The following is a 5,538-nucleotide window of genomic DNA, read 5'->3' on the forward strand; positions in this document are numbered from 1 at the left end:
TAATCTTCAAGTCCCAAAGAGCCCTATGATGAATGGGAAAATAGAATAAATTTCTTCTCTTTCTGTCTAGAGCTTAACTGTTAGTGTTATTATCTTAAAAGGCACAGGCAATCATCTCCAGAGGAATGATTGGGAAAAGCTTAAAGAAAGGAATATTTTTAAATACATGTGCAGGATTAGGGGAAATCTACAAGAGAAGATAAAGCACCCTGGGACCAACAACAGTAAGAAGACTTCACCACTCCTAGGCTTGAAGGGACAGAGGAGGAAGAAATTATCCCAGCCTGAGAGACCTGGAACTGAGGTGGATCCACAGAACCTGTGGATTTCAGCACAGGAAAGAAAAGATCGCAGAATATAAACAGGCTGACCACTCTTTCCTGCCAGTGGCTCCCACTGGGCCAAACCTAACTAGATGCAAAAAAGACAAGTGCATAGAAGTCAGTCTCCTGGGTGTAGAGCAGGATGGAGAGTATACTTTGAGAGGAGAACAGAGAACATCCAGTCCCCTGACACTGGGTTTTAATTAAGTTCAGTTCAGTCGCTCAGTCTTGTTCGACTCTTTGTGACCCCATGAATCGCAGCATGCCAGGCCTCCCCGTCCATCACCAACTCCTGGAGTTTACTCAAACTCCTGTCCATCAAGTCGGTGATGCCATCCAACCATCTCATCCTCTGTCATCCCCTTCTCCTCCTGCCCCCAATTGCTCCCAGCATCAGGGTCTTTTCCAATGAGTCAACTCTTCGCATCAGGTAGCCAAAGTACTGGAGTTTCAGCTTCAGCATCAGTTCTTCCAATGAACACCAGGACTGATCTCCTTTATGATGGACTGATTGGAACTCCTTGCAGTCCAAGGGACTCTCAAGAGTCTTCTCCAATGCCATAGTTCAAAAGCATCAATTCTTCGGCGCTCAGCTTTCCTCACAGTCCAACTCTCACATCCATACATGACCACTGGAAAAACCATAGCCTTGACTAGACAGACCTTTGTTGGCAAAGTAATGTCTCTGCTTTTTAATATGCTATCTAGGTTGGTCATAACTTTACTTCCAAGGAGCAAGCGTCTTTTAATTTCATGGCTGCAATCACCATCGCGTTCCCCTATCAATCAGGAAAATGTGGATTTATCCTAAATGTCTGCTCAGGCACATCTATATAGCACTTTGATTGATGTAGCAAGATAAACAAATCAAAACAATAGTCCAGTACAGACTTTGGTACCATAACTAAATTTTCCAGGTAATTGCCTAATCTCTACTTCTTCTATCCTATACAGAGATAGCATACAAAGCATGTAGAACTATGCCTAGTTAGTGCAAGTGACTTATTGTGCTTACCTTCAACTATTTAATAATTAATTCCAAGAGATACAAATGAATTAAGCCTTTAAGAGGCTACACATCCAAAGGATGCCTAGGGCATCAACTGAGTTTTCAGAATTGAACAAAATAGATGCACTAGCTATTCTTTAATGGGCTTTATGAGATTGATGAGGGTATTATTCATCAAATGTCTACTGTAAGCATAATGTTAAGCCCATTACATTTCTTGACTTATTTTTCTTCCTAATATTTTAGAGATGAAAATATTAGGAGTTCAGGAATATTAGATTATATATTCAAGCCATCCTTAAGGAAACAGAACAAAGATTTTAACCCATACTTTAAAAGAATAAATCGCATTGAGAATTTCAATTTTGATCCTTTACTTTTTAAAAATACCTTACAATATTGGAAAGTAATTTCATTATCCTAATAAAGTTATGCAATCGTATTCTTCAATGTGCTACTTACCTTTAGAGGCTATCTTTTAACTGGGTGTTTACCAGATACTGACTTCATATGTATGTGCCACTTAATCAAAGCAGCCCCTAGATCATTTCTTCTAGGAGGTCCTCAGACATTTAAAGAACTGAATGAGCTACTGACCTCAAGAAAACATTAGCAGCAATGCAGATATGACCAGCAGCAGACAGAGCAGGTCAATCTAGGGAGACCTTGGACAGCTCTGCTCCCACTGCATTGGACTCTCCACGTTTAGTCTCAGCCCTGCTGTGCATGTTTAGTCTCAGGAGCCTTAGAATAGCTTTCTCAACCAGGAATTTTTTTATGAGAAGTAAATCTCAAAAAAATGGAGATTTCTATATACGTACGTACTTCCAGGATTTGGAAGTACAGGGAATTTTACTCTCCTGTTAATGTTTCACAGGTCACCATTGAACTGAGAGCTTCATGATGCTTTTAAGACTGTGCTGTCACTGAGCTCTCTTCTTCATAAATGGTCTCTCATCAACTGTATTTTCCCCTTCTTTTATTTCACTCTTGTCCCACTTTCCCTTTGCGTAAGAACTTACCTTTGGGTAAGAACACCTTTAGTGTTCTACATGTAAGCTGGAAAAAATCTGGTAAGAAGACTAGTTGTTGACAGTTTAAACAATAGAATCAAAACACCAATGTCAAAGGTAGGGTTTTCAATATGTCACTCCTCAATGAACTGAAAAGAACTTCCTATGTGAACAAAAGGAATTTTCTGTCTCTTCCTGCTTGCCAAAGCAATGAGGGGCCATGTGCTTATTCACTGCTTATGGAGCAACAACAGTACGCATGCAGAACTCCTGAAGAAGATGCACACATGGCTCATCTACTCAGATATTTCATTTGGTTAAAAGGTAAGATTAACACAGTTTTAAACAAGCAATAATCCAAAGCAGAATATGCCTAAAGAAGCGGTACAAACATATATCAATTTATATGTGTATACAATTTGGATTTTACTAAAAGCAGAGTATGGACTTCCCAGGTGGCGCTAGTGGTAAAGAACCCACCTGCAGACAAGGTTTGATCCTTGTGTCAGGAAGACCCCCCAGAGGAGGACATGGCAACCCACTCCAGTATTCTTGCCTGGAGAATCCCATGGACAGAAGAGCCTGGCAGGCTACGGTCCCTAGGGTCGCAAAGAGTCGACTCAACAGAAGCAATTTAGCACGCACACAAAAGTAGAGAATAGTGGCTAAAGCCTCAAGATCTGGGCTCCTGAGTCTGGGATTCTCACATCAAACTTGGATGAGCAATAGAACTTCCAGACATTTATAGAAAATACAGACTTCTGGGTCCCATCCCTGCAAACTGTGATTCAGTTACTCTGGAATGCAGGGGGGAAAAAATCTACTCTTTTTAACAAAAATCCAGAGACTTCTGATTAAAAAAAAAAAAATTGGGAATCACTGATCTATCCTAGGACTTTAGTCTCTAAAGTGGGAAGGAAAGGTCTGGGTAAAAAACAAAGATAATTTAACATGAATATGGGAAGAATATATTACAACTTATAGTGTATATTTTAAAGTTTAAAATTTTGGAATAAGGTTGAGTTTTACTAGCATTTCATATACTAATTGACACTGGCATCCTCACTGAGTCTATATATCAAATTCTAATAAGTAAAATATCCTGAGAGAAGGATTGAGGTTTTAAACTCAGGGCTGTTGGTAGTAGCTATTCACTCATTTGTTCCCTTTCAGCTAATTACACTATTGAATGTTAACTAAAGTACATTTTACAAAATGTGTGTGTAACTCCATGGACTATAGCCCTCCAGGCACCTCTGTCTATGGAATTTTCCAGGCAAGAATACTGGAGCAGGTTATTATTTCCTACTCCAAGGGATCTTCCTGACCCAGGGATTGAACCCACATCTCCTGCATTGGCAAGCAGATTCTTTACCACTGAGTCACCTGTGTCTTAAAAAAATTCCCACAAACAGAGTGAAGCTGGCAGATAATATTTAAAATGCAGAAAGCAAGAAGAAAATAGCAGAGTGGACATGACTCTTCCTCTCTGCTATTTTCTTCTTGCTCTCTGCATTTTCATTTTAAATATTATCAGCCAGCTTCATTCTCTTTGTGGGAATTTTTTTAAGACACAGGTGGTGCAGTGCAGCCATTTTACAAAGGAAAGCAAAAATAATCCAGGCATATTTCAAAAGAAACAGATCAAAAGTGTTTCAGTTATCCAAAAGACAATTTTAAGCATGAGTTTACAGAACCATTATTGAAACACTCCATAAAAATATATTTCCCTGTGTACCTTACAGATAGTGTTGTGCTGTGCTTATTTACTCAGTTGTGTCCAATTCTTTGCGACCCCGTGGACTGTAACCCTCCAGGTGCCTCTGTCCATGAGGATTCTCCAGGCAAGAGTATTGGAGTTCTCCTCCAGGGAATCTTACCAACCCAGGGACTGAACCCAGGTCTCCTGCATTTCAGGCAGATTCTTTACCATCTGAGCCACCAGGGAAGCCCAAGAATGCTGGAGTGGGTACCCTAACCCTTCTTCAGGGAATCTTCCCAACCCAGGAATAAAACCGGGGTCTCCAGCATTGCAGGCTCATTACAAGCTGAGCTACAAGGGAAGCCTATTATATATAGTGTTTGGACTCAAATGTTTTTTCTGATAGTGCAAATGGAAAAGCTTGGGGAATGCTGAATTGGGAGTAGGAGGGGAAGCAGTTATTGTTCATCTTTCTTCCACATCCTGCAAATGCTGTGACTTCTCCTTGTTTCTGTCCAGCTCTTCATGGATTCCCTGCTTCTGTGTACCTCAGAGCACAATAATAAACTCCCGCATCTGCCATCTGCACCTGGAGGATGAGCAGTGATAAAGAGAACCTCTTGTATGTCATGTTGTAGCGTTCTTGTTGAGAAGGCTGTGAGCCCTTGATAAGGAGTCTTGGTGCAAATTCTGGGAAGTGAAGGTACCAGAAGAAGCCATAAACATTGGATATAGAGTGATTACAGGAAATTTCTGCCACAGCTCCCTCCAAAGAGACCACAGTGGAAGGCTGAAATACTTGGTCCTTGCTCTCTGCAACTACAGGAAACAAAAAAAGAAGGTCGTGAGTTTTAAATTTTAAACAAATTTTAAAACAAAGGCATACATTTTCCCAAGACCAGTTGGTGAAAAATCTTACTCACCCTTCCAGAGAGAGCTGAGGAGGAGACCCAGCCACACTGCTTCCAGAGTGCTCTGCAAAGCCATGGCCAAAATGCAGCTGGTCTCAGGCCTGTTGCCTCAAGTGTGACACCCACAGGGAGCTGATTATAGGCTGCCTGTTTTGCCTTTTCTTCTGTGTCATGACATCATCAGTCAGAATCTGTGAACCAAGAAGAATAACTATAGTTTTGAGGCTACTTAATAACTTCATCTGTACTTTGTTCTGAGCAGGGAGTCTTAAAAAAGGAGATGCCCTGGAGGAGGAAATGGCAACCCACTCCAGTATTCTTGCCTGGAAAATCCCATGTACAGAGGAGCCTGGCAGGTGTCCATGGTGTCACAAAGAGTTGGACAGGACTTAGCAATTGAGCACACACACATCCTTTCAGAGGTCATCACAGCTGTGCATTTAAGAAGGCATTAATCGTTTAAGAAACTTGCTTCCTTCATTAACGGTGCCAGAAAGTCTCACAATGATGGGAGGAGACTGATTCGTCATTCAAACTAAAGTGATAGGTTCACACAAAAAAGTATGCTGAACTTCTCACA

The sequence above is a fragment of the Muntiacus reevesi genome, chromosome 7 (genome assembly GCF_963930625.1).
Source record: "Muntiacus reevesi chromosome 7, mMunRee1.1, whole genome shotgun sequence".
Lineage (NCBI taxonomy): Eukaryota > Metazoa > Chordata > Mammalia > Artiodactyla > Cervidae > Muntiacus > Muntiacus reevesi.